The sequence below is a fragment of the Hordeum vulgare genome, chromosome 4H (assembly GCF_904849725.1).
Source record: "Hordeum vulgare subsp. vulgare chromosome 4H, MorexV3_pseudomolecules_assembly, whole genome shotgun sequence".
Taxonomy (NCBI): domain Eukaryota; kingdom Viridiplantae; phylum Streptophyta; class Magnoliopsida; order Poales; family Poaceae; genus Hordeum; species Hordeum vulgare.
Genome location: NC_058521.1, coordinates 178,160,175 through 178,177,413, shown reverse-complemented (window position 1 = coordinate 178,177,413; position 17,239 = coordinate 178,160,175).

The following is a 17,239-nucleotide window of genomic DNA, read 5'->3' as shown; positions in this document are numbered from 1 at the left end:
GTGCTGCCACTTGGGTTTATGACTAGACATGTTGACCCGGGTTCTTTGACATCGGAATGCTAGCGACACAATTGCATACGCGAGTCAAAAGGCGCAAACGGTCCCGGCTAAGGTAAGGCAGCAGCCGTGGGGTTAACCGTGCGTGAGACCACAAAGGGATGTGATGTGTTACAGGCTGGATTCCTATGGCTTAGCCAATGAAATAACTAGTGGCAAGCCATCTCTTGTTCTCTCTTACCTAGTGAATGAAATAACTAGTGGCAAGCCAATGAGTACTTTGAATGTACTCGCAAACAACCCATGTTGTGGAATAAGGTGATAATGAAACATGATATAACACTAGTATGCTATTTTTGCGGAAAGCATATTTTTCCCAAGTGTAATAACATGATCAAATTCTCATGTGACGTCCATCACAAGGCATAGCGGTATCCCCGTGAACAGGTTACATATACCAATATGAACTCAGGGTTGAACAACCCTGGTTCACCCATGATGCCAAGTCACATGACTTAGCTCAAGCATCATCTTTCTCATATCACCAACTTTTTCTCATACTCTCCCACACACACTTGGTTTATACGGAAACAACTGGACGTAGTTTAAGCAGGATTACCCAACTGTCCTTGAGAATGGATACGACTATTCGAATAGTTTTACACTCTATAGAGGTTGCGCTGTGTACCCATAAGACTTGGGGAAGTATCGTGTCATCCATGAATCGCGATATATAACATACCCGATGTAAGCACCCGAACAATGGCTTTCCCCTGGCGACAATAAACAAAGAGTCCACTTGTTGGTGCCATCCCTCATGATGTACATCATACGAGCCTCGCTCTAGATCATACCATCCATGAGGGCACGCAACGGTGTGTCCGGTGCCTGTAAAAACAGCTCATGGTTGCCCCTACCTGGCACGATGCCATCTCGAGAGTAACCACGCCACTGCCGCCACTAGTAATGTGAGCTTTGTGCTAGCATGGACCGAAGTAATCAACAAAGCCCCGTCATGTAAGGTGGGGACGGTCGAAAAATCTTAAATCTCATCCCGTTTCGAAACCACTCACACAAAACCTTTCTTGGTACACCACTTGTTTCTCAAATGATCATCCATCTCAACACCATCAACCTCGGCCATTAGTGGCACCCGACGAGTTTTTTGAGAAGCCTTTGTAAATACTCCCTTCATCGTCATCATGCGTATTCCCATCCATTTTTGTGTAGCAGATACTAGCAACTAACTACATCCCACATGCACAACCCTCATAGGTGGTAGGCTCATGCCCAATTGTAGGGTTCAACCAGGTGTACTTCGGGGACAACCCAACAAGGGGTTCCCCGATCCAACATGAATATATGCATAAGTAAGGTGCGATATGACATGCAAATAAACGTTTCTTAGCCATGGTCAAAAGGGTTGCTTGCCTGGTTCAGCAAAGTCCTTGAGGTATTCTCATGCTTCTCGTCTATCCCCGAGTACTTTGTCTACTTCGTCAACTATCATCGGAAACAACCACTGTAAGCCACACAACAAGCAGAAAACAAAAGTGCTCTATAAATATGAGTTTCATTTTTCTTGGACATCTCTGGTCATAAGAAAATTCCTTAAAGCTTGTTCTAAAAGATTTGGATCACCGAAGACTTTGAATGGTGGAAAAAGCAGGAATTGGTGATCCTATACGAAGTCTACATAAAACATTCTCATAAAAATGAGTGGATGCATCGATTCGATAGGGCATGATTTTAGAAGACTTTTGGAAGTGGTATCATTGGGTTTGTTGTTGGTATGAATTTCCTATGGATTTTCTAACATGGCATAATTGGAAATAGGTGTTATTTATTTTTCCTAGTAGACACAATGCAAGAGAGAAATGTTGATTAAGGCTAGAAAAATAGAGCGGGATTTTATAAGTCTCTCGAAATTGGAATCACTCCATTCTGAGTTGATTTGAGTTCTCTAGGAATTTTGCATGGTGGGGTTTCAAATATTCAAATATTATTTGAAATTTATACTACAGAAAAGTTCCTTCGAAAAATGTGCAATGCATATATTTGGATAGGTTATAATTTTAGGAGTCTGTAGGAATTTGAAATGGATTTGGAGTTAATTTGAATTTAATATGGATTTCCAATCCCTCTCGTAAAAAGAAAAGGAAAAGATGATCACCTAGATGGGCCAACCTATTGAGCAACACAACTCACACGCACGGGACAGAGACTGGGTTGGTCCATTGGCACTGTTGTGCAACCCAAGGGCCACACAGAGGGCGTATTTGGCATAGTACGTCTTCACTGGCCGGAGGTGTCTTCGTTGGAGAGCGCCTCCACTAATTCTAGGCGGGGCCACCCATCGGTGCCTCGTTCCCTGGCCGATAGGCGGGGCCCACAGGCCCCTTTCTCTCTCTCCTCCCGTTTCTTCCTCCTCCCTCCATGGCAGAGGGGACGCCGGCCACTGCGGCTTTGGCCATACCACTGGACCAGCCGCCGAATCGAGGGCATGGGTGGATGCCCCGCTCCCTGACGCGCCTAGTGGTGGCTTTGGCGGCTGCGGGGATGGTTGGGAGCGAGCGGCTCACTGGGAGTGGTGGTTGACTGCACCAGCCGACGCGAAGGAGCACGACATGACCATGGGGAGGGAGCCATTAGCGTGTACAAGAGGATAGGGGTGTCGAGGAGTTTCTTTTGGGGGGGGGGAGAGTCGTCTGGCTTGAATGCAAGGGCGACAGAAGTGGCACCATGGCGGCCATGGGGTAGCTTCTTGAGCTCGAGGGACACAACGGCTCGAGCAGGGAGGCTTCTAGTAGTGGGAGGATCGGACTCAGGTGCTCCAGGGCTTGATAGAAAAATAAAAACGAGGGGGACACAACGAGGGAGCTCGGGCGCCTCGCGGCCAACACACGCGTGAGAGCCACCTTGGAGTCTTTCTAGCATCACGGAGGGGGATGTGCGGTCAAGGGGAATTCTATGGCACGCTCGGACATGCTACTGCTGCCAAACATGGGCTGCAGGATGAGGACAAGGTGCAGAGCATCATTTGTGCATGCCGGGGATGTGGTCACCACGTGTATTCATGTCCACATTGGTATTTCGGTTAGTAAAAGGTGTCTGACCTGCAAGGCATGCATGGAGAAGAGTGATGGAGAAGTTTGGTTTCATATGGGGCAATGCAAGTGGGGCTTCCTCTCTGTTTAAGTTTGCAACAACAAACTTTGGGCTAGCATAAAGTGTTTTACCGGGAGGAATTTGAAATGAAACCTTGTCTATTAGTCTTAGCACTTGTAGTTCTAAGTTTGAGGTGAGGGAGATGAGAATAGCTAGCACTCATAGTTCAATTCTTCATTTCTTCCAAAAATCAAGTTTTAGAACAATTGCTCATATTTTCCACATGAGCATGCCATATCTTTGCAAGAAATGGTGCATTAGCACTCTAGCGGTGTTTTGAAAAGATGTGGGAGCATTGGCTTGAATAAAAATATTGAAAGAGGGGTAAAAGTGGTACTTCCGTGGTAAAAAGGAGAGGTAGAGAGATGGAGTCACCATCCAATAATTGACCAGGGGCCATAGCAAAGTTACTGTAGGTGATATAGGGATACAAGAAGTTGTGGTAAAAAATTGAGCTCAAGGAGATTAGTAGAAGGGTCCAAAGAAGCAAGTTTCGTTAGTGAGCATAAGGTGTTGGATGGGTGATATGGGTAGCATAAGGAGTCCACTTGCTATAAACTTAATAGGATCACATGTTAGGTCAAAATGAGCTTGTACACCAAATTGGGGATTTGGTGGAGAAAGTTTCCAATGTAGACTTGAAAAACCCAAGGAATGGGCAGAAATAGCTTTTTGTAGACAAAACCATGCAAATTAATTCCCACTAATGCACCAATTGGTGTGGTGGTATTATTTGAGTATTAAAGCATGCCCATAAAGTTTGGTATTAATTGGAGAATCTGCACAACGTAAAGTTTCCCAATTCTAGAAATCTGTAGAGAAGGTTTTGAGGGGTTTCGGACAAGTTCATCTATTCTCCTTGATGCACCACTTGGTGTGGATGCATTATTGGAGTATCAGAACATGTCCACAAAACTTAAGAAGAATTGGAGACAGTTGGCAATGTAGAGTTGTTCAAATTTGGTGGTGGACAAATAGGGTTTTGGAATAATTATGTGAACCAAATCAACTTGGATTGAGATGGAACTTTGCAAGCTCATCACATAGATGATGTGTGACTTGCTATAATTTCCTTGGAATTTATTGAGAATATATCTTGTAGAAATATTTCAAAAGATTGAAATAGGTAGAATGGGTTTTGAAGGGTTTTGTCGAGTACTTCAAACATGACCATGTGGTGAAACTCTTATTTATGGAATATATATATCCACTCACTTTCCCTAAATTTTCTAAAATATTTTAAAAGAAAGAAAAATATTTTTTCTTTATAACAGACAATTTCTCGCCTTAGAGAAAGGTATTTAACAAAATAGTTAAATAACATTTAAAATAATAATTTTGTGGTTTTCACAAGTCTTGTTGATAATGGGATTTAAATAAAATATTCAGGGAAAACAACTTGCCTAATTTGAGGACTTGTAGTACAAATCCCAATTGAGGGGTTTTCGAAAGCCTAAATTAAATAAATGCTTTTTGGTTAAAATAGTATTTAGTAAAAATATTTTTCGGTCCTATACACATGATATAGTTATAGGGCAAAGAGTTAGGGCAAGGCGATGAGTTAAGAGAGTAGGGGAAGTTTTATGTTTTGAGGCAGAGCAAGCATACAAGCAGACAACCACCACATTAAGCATCACATGCACTCACAATTTTTTTAACTCGACCTGATTTTTGAGCCATGTTAGTTTAGCTAGGTGAGTCAAAATACATGGTGTGACAGACCTTACGCCCTTAAGAAAAACCTCATCCTGAATATTTGATACGGTGGATGCAAAAGCCTACTCCTACTATGTTGTCCTGAATAATGTGAAACGAAATATATTAAGACATGTGGTCCAACATGGTTACCATAAAAGTGCCGATGATTGGTGTAGCTGGGGTGTGATTCTGGTGCTGTGTATAAAATCTATGGTTGGGAAATCAAGACGTTGGTGCCGATGGCTATGACAATTTATGAAAAAGGAAAGTTTACAAATCCAAATTCCGCATGTCGTACCTGGGTGCAAAGTGCTTTGTGTGGCTGACAGGCCCAGGGCCCACTATTAGTCTCTTCTCGCTTCCTTCGGATCTCCTCTTCCTTCTTATCCTTGCGTGCTACTTGCGCTTTCTCCACTTGTTCTACCTAGCGTGTAGGGCACCTAGGGTCGTACTGTGGTAGTGTGCGACGTGCTAGCTGCTGGCGTAGCGTGCACTCACATCGTGGGCCAGTCCATTGTCACTACTTCTCGTGGATTCGCCTGCGAGTGCGGATGGTCGAGTGGCGAGCGGGGATGGTGGGCTTCACCCGTGTTACACCGAGCTCGAGCTATAAAATGACCATGGCGTTCCTCTCTTCTTCCTCATACCTGGCCTTGCTTCCAGCTTCTTCTTCTGTCTTCTTTTCTACTTGCAGGAGTTCGAGCCGAGGATCTAATGGTGTACGAGATTCCGGGATGGCTTACGATCCTCCTAGCTGGAGCGGCGGCGATGCTTATCAGGTTCTCGATCCTGTACTCCGTGATCATCCACGATGATCGCCATGATGCTGCTGCTCGAGTGGTGGGTCTCTGTGGTGGCAGTGTCCATGATGACTAGGCAACTACGTAGTGTGCGAGTGGGTGCTGGTGTGTCGGTAGCAATCTACAAAAATAAAATACCCAGAACATTTCCTTTTGAAAAGCTGTGGGGTGCTAGCACGGCAATTAGTTAGGTGCTAAATGTGTGCGTTGTTCTGCACTTGGTGCATGTGGCATGATGAGTATGGTTGTGATTCGGTTGGATGTATGTTTTCGGCGCGCCTTCACACGTTTTGTATTCTAACCTCCTCGTTGCTTCTTGCCATAGTTGATTTAGCCGACAAAGGAGTGGTGGTTGACTCCTATTACTTCTTCTTCCTTGTCATGGCCACCTAATCGTGGTGGTTCTTCACCTTGCATGGGTAGTGTTGTCTCCTTCTTCTGGGACGGTGCTTCGAGGAGTCCATCTCCGCCCAGGTAAAACCTTACTCTTGAGAGACATGGTGATCGGGGTTTCTGGGGACTTAACTCAACAATACTAAGGTGCTTCCCACTTTTCTCGGATAAATAAGATTGTCATCCATGAGGACAACACCATATTTATCCATTCATCACACAAGTATAATGCTTATGGAATGTGTGAGAGGGGGAGGTACTTGTTCTTGGTGGTCACTTGCCATGGGGGATTATTGGTGGTCAAGGGGGAGTATTGGCTATAGCCTAACGACTTAGATCCAAAACCTGCAGTCACAAACCGATCATTTTATGGCTATGCAAACTTTGGGGTTTTAAGGAACTTAGGATGTGAGTGAACATCCATCACCTTATCCTTGAGCACACTTTCTTGGGTGCGAGTAGGTCTACCGAATCCTCCAAACTGAATCGTCCAATGTCATTATTAATCGATGATTGCTACCTGACAATGTATCGGTGAAGGATCGACACCTATGGGGGCCTCGACGGTCCCCTTTTTCTGGTTTGGTGGGGAGAGGGTTCGCGGAAAGAGCAGAACCAACAGTTAGGGCCCGACAAGATCTTTTTACCTAGGTTCGGGCCGTGTGGTGCGTAAAACCCTACTCCTACATGCGTTTAGTTATTCGTTTTGGGTTACTGTAGATCTGTCCCTTTTATCGCCTTTCAATTTGGATGAAGCCAAAAGCCCCTACTACTGAGCCTCGGGCCTCCTTTTATAAGCAAAGGGGTCACCATAGTGGCTCAGTGGGTGAACGGTGGCTTCACGGGTGAAACAGCGCCGAACGAAAGTCAAAGTGTTACTTCCTTGTCAGAGGTACAACAAATGCTTCGACAGACTTCCCTGACCTTGTTAGGGGGGGTTGAACACGTACCCACGCGTGGAAACTCCGGGGCGTTGCACTGGCGTGCGGGTGGACGCGTGGCGCATGCATCATCGGTGGCGTGCTCGTCCGTGGAGGCGTTTGTAGGTCACGAGGGCGCCCTGGGCCTGCGTCTCTCCTCGGGCCTTTCTCTTTCTTCCCGGCAGGGTTACCTTGCCGGGGCTCTTCTTGTTCCTCTTGGAAGGGAGGTGATGGACTGCCGAGGCCTTGTCAGCCTTCCCGGCAAGGGTGGCTTGCTGGGGCTCAGTCATTCTTCCTCGGCGGGTGGGTATCGTCGTGGCATTGTCTATCTCCCGACAGGGAACTCCTGTCGAGCTATCTTCTCGCTTCCCAACAAGCAAGTGCTTGACGGGGCTTATAATCTGCACTAGGTGGCTTGTGAGTCTCGCTTCCGCCCTAAGCCTCAGCGACGCGCCTTGCTGCTGCAGAGGGGCTGCCGGTGTCCACGCACAAGTCTGGGGCACTGGAGACCCTAGTCTTTAGTGCCCAAACAGGAGCCCTCGGGCCTGGGCCACACACGCATGCGAGGCGTTCACTTCTAGGGAAAACGCTAGTAGTAGCGCTGGATATATGCATAGCAGTAGCGCTGGGTCAAGCGCTACTGCTATCATGCTACAGCTAAACCCTAGTAGTAGCGTTGGTATGGGAAGCACTACTGGTAAGTAGAATTAGCAGTAGCGCTTCCCTGCCCAGCGCTACTGCTAACTATAGTAGTAGCGTTTGCCCATGGTAAGCACTGCTGCTAAGCAGCGCTACTGCTAAGTATTTACCAGCGCTACTGCTAACTTTTACTGCTTTCACAACTTTGCACGCTCTACGTATTTGTGATGTATTTATAAAGATTCTATACAATAGTTTCATCACATCATATTAAACATAGACCATTCTCACATATCATAGACATACAATAGTCTCATCATACCATCATCATCATCATCATTCAACACAAAATATCATCACATAATCTCGAAAATAGCGATACATAAGTGCGATCATGTCATGTCTCGAATAAGTGCATCTGCATGGTCAAGGCACACCCACAAGTTTCATCATCTCTATCTACAACATGATGTAGAAGAGAAGAGCGATCAGCATGAGGAAGAGCACGACTATGTAGTACCAGCGGTCCCACCCCTGCTCATGCTCGAGTGTCCACGTGAAGTAACTACTTTCCGCTTCGGCTTTGGTGTCGAACCCTCTGTAGGTAGCACCCGGGTACCTGTGCACCTAGGCCTGAGCGGCTGGCCAGTGGTCTTAGACTCCTGGAACCCTCCCAACGTACATGACATAGTAGTCCTTCGCCATCTCTGATCTAGGTACCTACATCGCGAGTTGTTGATTTGAACGATAATATGCAACATAATGTACTTAAGAAAACAAAGAGACATGATTAGCAAAATAAAAGCAACCAATAGTAAACATAAATGACGAAGTTCCTCATACCCAAACTAATTAACTAGAACGATCTATGCTAGTTCAGGACCACGGTTTAGTTACATCACATAGTTTCGCCGTGCATAATTTCGAAGTTTTGCCATAGAAAGACACTAGTGATAAGGAACGCTAGTTCAGGACCACGGTTTAGTTACATCACATTGTCATTGACAATCAGTCGTTCAGGTCCTCGTCCCAATCTTCATAGTCAGCGAGGATGCACCCGAGCTTCGTGAAAGGCTTCATGTCCAGACACTGAGCGACTAGCAGTGCTCGTACATCAACCCACGTGATTGCCCCATTGTAGAACATCCCCGTTGGTTGGAGGACTTGCTTCATGATCACTTGGGCTAGTTCACACTGTACGTGATAAAACTCAGCTCAGATTCAATGATCCGGTGTCGTTCCTATGCTTGTGGCCCAGTTGACAATCTCGGCATCTTCGGTAGTAGCGGACATGCGAAGGCGTTGATTATCCCTTCTAAACTTCATCATGTGATGCATGAGGTAGAATCCATTAGACGTACTATTGTGCGGTTGCTGGATGCAGCAGAAGTCGGTCTTATTGCCGAAAGCCGGTGCTTTATTTCTGGTCTTTTTCACCTTGATATATCCACTAGTCAGACTGAAGGTCCACAGTGCAGAGTCAAGAACACTCTTTACGTGTGTGTAATCCTTTTTCTTGAGGTTCTTCGACGAGTCCAAGTAGATAAAATGGGAGTATTCCGGGTATAGAACGATGAGGACGGCACCGCCCCCGCTACGCAAATTAAGTAGACCTCAAATTAGCCTCCATGCTTGCAAAGGAATGGAACATGTACGAAAGGATATGCGGGGATGACTTACGAGGGATGATAAGGCAGGATAATCGCTTCCTTGTCCTTATTAGCGATGATGAAATCGTCGAGGTACTTGCTCGCATAGTCACGGTGCTCTTTGCAAACTTCCAAGAAGTCCTCGTGCATATAGTATGGGTCCCCGATGCGGATATATTTGATGGTCTCCATATTGATGATGGAGTTGAGATACAGCGCATACACGCGGATGAACTGGAAATCCAGCTTGGTCTTGTGGAACATGTTGTAGATGTAGTCAAATCACAGGAGGAACTGATTCGCAGGCTAGGTATCGACGCACAACTTCCCACCCGGCACATGAGCCACGTAAAGAGGGTATCCTGGATGTTTCGCGACCAGAAGGTTTTTCTCTCTGGCCAGCACATCTTGATGGAGTCTCTTTAGATCATTGTTTAGTATGTGATCTAGTGCTTTGGCAGGTAAGATCGGCTCGCCGGCGATGTGGACACGCGGCTTACCTTCGACAGGTATTCTGTCTACCACCAGGGGTTTCAGGGACGGCTGGCTGCTTGAAGCACCTATGGCGCCTTTAGGTCTCTTGGTCGGTCTCTTCCTTTGCTTCTTGGGCGGTGGGGTAGTGAGCCCACCATACCTTCCCTAACCACCATTCCAAGTATCCTCGGGCTAAATAGAGGCGACATCTAGAGGAATCTCCTGCGAGGTTGGCTTGAAGAGAAACTTTTTGCATTCCTCCTTAGGACTCTCCGGCTCAGGCAAATCAGGCAGCATCAAGTCATCATCTCCACGGTCATTGCCTGATTCTTCAGCGTCCTGAGCCATCAATCCATCATAGGCGGTATTGAAATACTAGTTCGGGTCCTCATCATCATCCTCCGTGTCATCATCAACATTTGCTTCTTCAACAGCGGGGGTGACATGATCTGGCACTAATGGAGGCTCTCCCTCACGTCGTATGCTACCATCATCCGATACGACAGGTGCATGTAATTTGGTAGGTGGGTGGTGTTCATACCTTCTTGAGAAGTTGGCGTTGGCGTGATACTAGGCTCCTCGAGGCAAAGAAGAGACTTTGGCCAAGTCAAGAACAAGTTTTTGCATGCGCCAATAAGCGTAGGGGTCTCGTCGGCACTGGCTGGTATAGGAGGATGCAAATTCTCGAAGCCCGCTAAGACACTGGCCACATTAACCTTGAAGACGCCATCTGGCATCTGTCAGTTGTGGGACATGCGGTCCTTCGGCTTCACGATGGTTGCCTTTCCCACAGCCACCTTCTGGTCCTTGATGTCATAGAGTAGGGTGCACGGGGTGCCGTCGACCTACAAAGGAGACATGTCTGCGACATCAAACATCTACAAGGCAACTAAAACGGAAGACTATAGACATGCTGGTGAAAAGGGTATGATGCGTAATTACCATGAGGGCATCGAGCTCAGCCAGCAAGGAAGGCCCGCCGAGCATGCCAGAGACAGAGGTCGGGCTGCTATGAACAGGAATGGGACCATTTGCGGTTGCTTGGGCAGGCGTTGGTGTTGTGGTGTTCGCCGAGTTGCTCCCGACAAAGCTGGGAATTGGGTAGTCGTCCGGCCATGCATTTGGACTGATCTTTGACCAATTGAAAATTGTCGGAATCAAGGTGGCCACCGCGTCAGTGACCAACCCACTTACTACGTCGACCAACTCTTCTTTGGTCTTATTGACCGCAATCGCGACCTTCTCGTCGATGCTCTCCTGAGTGACGACCAAACGTCTCTTCCTTCTATCCTCTGGCCCCTCGGGGTAGCACACTTCCAGGAGGCACCATCTCCGACGCCGTGCACACGTCCATAGGACGGCGGCTTGTCCACCAGGACCTTTTTCAGTATGTTCAGGGCCCGGTTGAATGGGGTGTCCCACTTGGGCCTCCCCGATGACTGTGACGACTCGTCGCTTTCGGCTGCCTTTTGGTGCTGCTCTTTCTGCGAAACAAAATTCCTTAAAGCTTGTTCTAAGATATTTGGATCACCGTAGAATTAGAATGGTGGAAAAAGGAGGAATTGGTGATCCTATAAGAAGTCTACAGAAAATGTTCTCATAAAAATGAGTGGATGCATCCATCTGATAGGGAATGATTTTAGAAGACTTTTGGAAGTGGTCTCATTGTATTTGGAGTTGGTACGAATTTCCTATGGATTTTCTAACATGAAATAATTGGAAATAGGTTCTACTTATTTGGCCTAGGACACACAATGCCAGAGAGAAATGTTGACTAATGCTAGAAAATTAGAGCATGATTTTATAATTCTCTCTAAATTGTAATCACTCCATTTGGAGTTGATTTGAGATCTCTAGGAATTATGCAAGGCGGGGCTTCAAATATTCGAATTTGCATTTGAATATTAATACTACAGTAAAGTTCCTTGGAAAAATGTGCAATGCACATATTTGTATAGGCTATAATTTTAGGAGTTTGTAGGAATTTGAATCACTGGATTTGGAGTTAATTTAATATGGATTTATAATCCCTCGAGTAGAAAGAAAAGGAAAAGATTATCTACTAGATGGGCCAAGCCATTCAGCAACGCAACGCACACGTGTGAGACAAAGACTGGACCGTCCCATTGGCACTGTTGCGCCAATCAAGGGCCATGCAGAAGGCGTATTCGCCATATTACGTCTTTGCTGGCGGGAGGCGTAACCGCTGGAGAGCGCCTCCACTTATTCTGGGCGGGGCCACCCGCATTGCCTCGGACCCTGGACGAAAGGCGGGGCCAGCCGCCCCCTTTCTCTCTCTCCTCCCCTTTCTTCCTCCTCCCGCCAGGGCAGAGGGGGTGCCGGCCGCTGTGGCTCGGGCAATACCGCCGGACCAGCCGTCGAGCCGAGGGCATGGGCAGGTGCCCCACTCCCTGACGTCCCGGTGGTGGCTTTGGCAGCCGCGGGGATGGACAGGAGCGAGTGGCTTGCCAGGAGGTGCAGCTGACGACACCGGCAGCTGCGCAGGAGCACGACACGACCTCGGGGATGGGCCCTTAGCGTGTCCAAGAGGATGGGGGTGTCGAGGGGTTTCTTCTAGAGGTGAGAGTTGAGGCGAGGGAGAGCCGGCTAGCTTGAATGGGAGGGCGACCAAAGCAGCAACATGGAGGCCATGGGGTGGCTTCTTGAGCTCGATGGACGCAACGACTCGGGCAAGGATTCTTCTCGGAGTGGGAGGAATGGACTTGGGCACTATAGGGCTCGAGAGGAAAAGCAAAACGAGTGGGAAGCGACGAGGGGAGCTCGGGTCCACCTCGGGTATGCTCTGGCGCGGCCAGCACACGCGTCGGAGCCACCTTGGAGTCGTCCTCGCATAGCGGAGGGACGTGGGCAATCAAGGGGAATCCTATGGCGCGCTAGGACATTCTACCGATGTCTGACATGGGCTGCAGGATGAGGACAAATTGTAGAGCATCGTTTCAACATGCCAGGGATGTGGTCACCACGTGCATTCATGTCTATAGTGCCATATTGGTCAGTCAAAGTTTTTTGGCATGCAAGCCATGCATGCAGAAGAGTGATGGAGAAGTTTGGTCTCATATGGGGCAATGCAGGTGGGGCTCCTCTCTGTTTAAGTTTGCAATAGCAAACTTTGGGCTAGCATAAAGTGTTTTTCCTAGGAGGAATTTGAAAAACGAAACCTTGTCTAGTAGTCTTAGGCATGGAAGGACTACAAGTGTACTAAGTTTGAGGTCATGGAGATGAGAATAGCTAGAACTTGTAGTTCAAGGCTTCATTTCTGCCAAAAATCTAATTTTAGAAGGGTTGCTCATATTTTCCACATGAGCATGCCATATCTTTGAATAAAATGGTGCATTACCACTCTAGAGGTTTTTTGAAAAGATGTGGGAGCATTGGCTTGAACAGAAATATTGAAAGAGGGGTTAAAGAGGTGCTGCCATGGTAAAAAGGAGAGGTAGAGAGATGGAGTCACCCTCCAATAATAAACCAGGGGCCATGGAAACGTTACTCGAGGTGATAGAGGGATAGAAGAAGTTGTGGTAAAAATTTGAGCTCATTGAGATTAGTAGAAGGGGCCAAAGAAGCAAGTTTGGCAAGTGGGCAGAAGGGGTTTGATTGGTGAGAGGCCTAGCATAAGGGGTCCACTTACAATGAAACTTAACATGATCACATGTTAGGTCAAAATGAGCTTGTGCACCAAATTGGTGATTTGGTGGAGAAAGTTTCAAATGTAGACTTGACAAACCCAAGAAATGGGCAGAAATGGCTTTCTGCAGATAAAACCATGAAAATTAATTCACACTAATGCACCACTTGGTGTGGTGGCATTATTTGATTATTTAAGCATGCCCAAAAAGTTTGGGATCAATAGGAGAAACTTCACAACGTAAAGTTGCCCAATTCTAGAAATCAGCAGAGAAAGTTTTGAGGGGTTTTGGACAAGTTTGTCTATTCTCCTTGATGCACCACTATGTGTGGATGCATTATTGGGGTATTAGGACATGTCCACAAAATTTGAGCACAATTGGAGACAATTGGCAATGTAGTCTTGTTCAAATTTCGTTTTGGACATATAGGGTTTTGGAATAATTAGGTGAACCAAATCAACTTGGATTGAGATGGAACTTTGTAAGGTCATCACATATATGATGTGTGACTTGTAATTATTTCCTTGGAATTTATTGAGAATATATATTGCAGATATATTTCAAAAGATTGAAATAGGCGGAAAGGATTTTGAAGGGTTTTGTCGAGTACTTTGAACATGACCATGTGTTGAAACTCTTATATATGCAATATATATATCTACTGAGTTTCCCTGAATTTTCCAAAATATTTTAAAAGCAAGAAAAATAATTTTCCTTTATAAGAGACCATTTCTGGGATTTTGGTTTTTAATAGAAGAGTAAAATAACTTGGTTTTTAATAGAAGAGTAAAATAACTTTTAAACTAATAATTTTTTGGTTTTGGAAAGTCTTTTTGATAATGGGATTTAAATAAAATATTCAGGGAAGAAACTTCCCTAATTTGAGGACTTGTAGTACAAATCCCAATTCAGGGGGTCTTGGGAGCCTAAATTAAATAAATGCTTTTTGGTCAAAATGGTATTTGGTAAAAATATTTTTAGGTCCTATACACATGGCATGGTCATAGGGCAAAGACTTAGGGCAAGGATTTGAGTTAAGAGAGTAGGGGAAGTTTTAGGTTTTGAGGCACAACAAGCAAACAAGCACACAACCACCACATTAAGCATCACATGCACTCACAATTTTTTTTAATTCGACCTGATTTTTTAGCAATGTTAGTTTAGCCAGGAGATTCAAACCACAGGGTGTGACACATAGGCGTGCGGGACAATTCGAGCGGTCTCCTAGACTCTATCATTGACTCCATGTCGTTAACTTCGCGCACCCACTATTTGAGCTGGTTGCGAGAGGAGTGCAAAGATGCACCCCCATCACCACACATGGAATCGGTTGACCTTTGGAATTCTTTATCACTGGAATCCTCTCCATCGCCTTCATCATCAATCACGTCATCTGCTTCTTGCTTCATCAATCGCATGCATTCCATGTGTAGTCATACGTGCTTAGGGAAAAGAAATTGCATGACATCTATTGTCCATCCCTCCCGTGGCAGCGGGGTCCAAAAGGATACTACGGGATATTAAGGTTCTCCTTTTAATAAACAACCGGACCAACGCATTAGCACTTGGTGAACACATGAACTCCTCAAACTATGGTCATCACCGGGAGTGTTTCCGGTTATTGTAACTCCGGGGTTGTTGGATCATAACTCGTAGTAAGTAACTACAACTTGCAAGATCGGATCTAAAACACACATATATTGGTGACAACATAATAATTTCAGATCTGAAATCATGGCACTCGGGCCCTAGTGACAAGCATTAAGCATGGCAAAGTAGTAGCAACATCAATCTCAGAACATAGTGGATACTAGGGATCAATCCCCGACAAAACTAACTCGATTACATGATAGATCTCATCCTACTCATCACCGCCCAGCGAGCCTACGAATAGATTACTCATGAACGATGAAGATCTTCATGGAATTGGAGAGGGAAGAAGGTTGATGATGACGATGGTGACGATTTCCCCTCTCCGGAGCCCAAAACGGACTCCAGATCTGCCCTCCAGATGAAGAACAGGATGTGGCGGCGCCTCCGTATCGCAAACGTGACGAAATCTTCTCTCTTGATTTTTTCTGGACGAAAGTGAATTTATAGAGCTGGAGTTGGGGGTGGCAGACCCACGTGGGCCCCACAAGCTTGGTTGTCACGGCCAGGGGGGCCGCGGCAACAGGGCTTGTGGCCCACTGGCCCATCCCCTCCGGTGGATCTTTGCGCAGGTATTTTTCATATTTTCCAGAAATATTCTCCGCAAATTTTCAGGACGTTCTGAGAAATTTCATTTCTGCACAAAAACAACACCATGGCAATTCTGCTGAAAACAACATCAGTCCGGATTTGTTCCATTGAAATCATGCAAATTATAGTCCAAAACAAGGGCAAGAGAGTTTCGAAAAGTAGATACGAAGGAGACGTATCAACTCCCCCAAGCTTAAAACCTTGCTTGTCCTCAAGAAACTCAGTTGACAAACTGAAAGAGAAAGAAAAACTTTGACAAACTCTGTTTGATCTTGTTGTTGCAACTATGTCTAACTCATAACTAGAATTTCAGCAAGATCACAAGTTAACCACATAAGCAAGTGACACAAAGGTCTCACTGTAAACTAATATCAATGGCATAATCAGCTAGCGAGCAAATAATAATGAGTTTCAGATACCAACAATTCAATCAAAACAAGCATGAAACAATATGAATAGGTGGTATCTCGCTAGCTCTTTCTGAGACCGTAAAACATAAATGCAGAGCACTTTCAAAGATCAAGGGCTGACTAAATATTGTAATTCATAGCAACGAAGATCCGGTCATAGTCATACTCAATATCAATAAAAAGCAAAGCATAAAAATGATAGAGGTGCTCTCTAATTGGTGCTTAAATAAGAAGAGGATGACTCAAGAGGAAAATAAATAGACAGGCCCTTCGCAGAGGGAATCATTGATTTGCAGAGGTGCCAGAGCTCAAGCTTTGAAAACAGAGATAATAATTTTGGGTGGCATGCTTTCATTGTCAACGCAATGACCAAGAGTTCTCAATATCTTCCACGCTACTCATGCTATAGGCGATTCCCAAACAGAAAAGTAAAGTTTTAACTCCCCCACCACCAATCAATCACACTCCACGGCTAGCCGAATCCTCGGGTACCGTCCATACTAACATCAATCCGGGGGGATTCTTGTTTTACAGTTATGTTTTCGATTTAAGCGTGGAACTGGGCATTCCAATTACCGGCCCCTTTCTCGTGAATGACAGTGAATAAACACATGTCGAGGATAACACGTCTAACATGGAAGATACCAATAGCCCCGTGTCACCACATGAGCGGTTCGGGCATGCAAAACAGATTATTTCTTGAAGGTTTAGAGAATGGCACATACAAATTTACTTGGAACGGCAGGTAAATACCGCAAATAGGTAGGTATGGTGGACTCTCATGGAAAAACTTTTGGGTTTATGGAAGTGGATGCACAAGCAGTATTCCGCTTAGTACAAGTGAAGGCTAGCAAAATACTGGGAAGCGACTAACTAGAGAGCGACAATGGTCATCAAGATGCAATGAGTTTGACTAACATGGAGTGCAAGCATGAACAGGATATAAATCACCATGAACAGGAACATCATAGAGGCTATGTTGATTTTGTTTCAACTACATGCATGAACATGCGCCAAGTCAAGCCACTTGAATCATTCAAAGGAGAATACCATCCTATCATACTACATCATAGGCATCTCGAAATCTATGTTGGCATTCAAGACAAACCATTATAAGCTCCTAGCTAAAAAAGCATGGCATCACAAACTATGTTCTCTAAGTTGTCATTGCAAACATGGTTCTCTCACAACAAAGCTGAATCT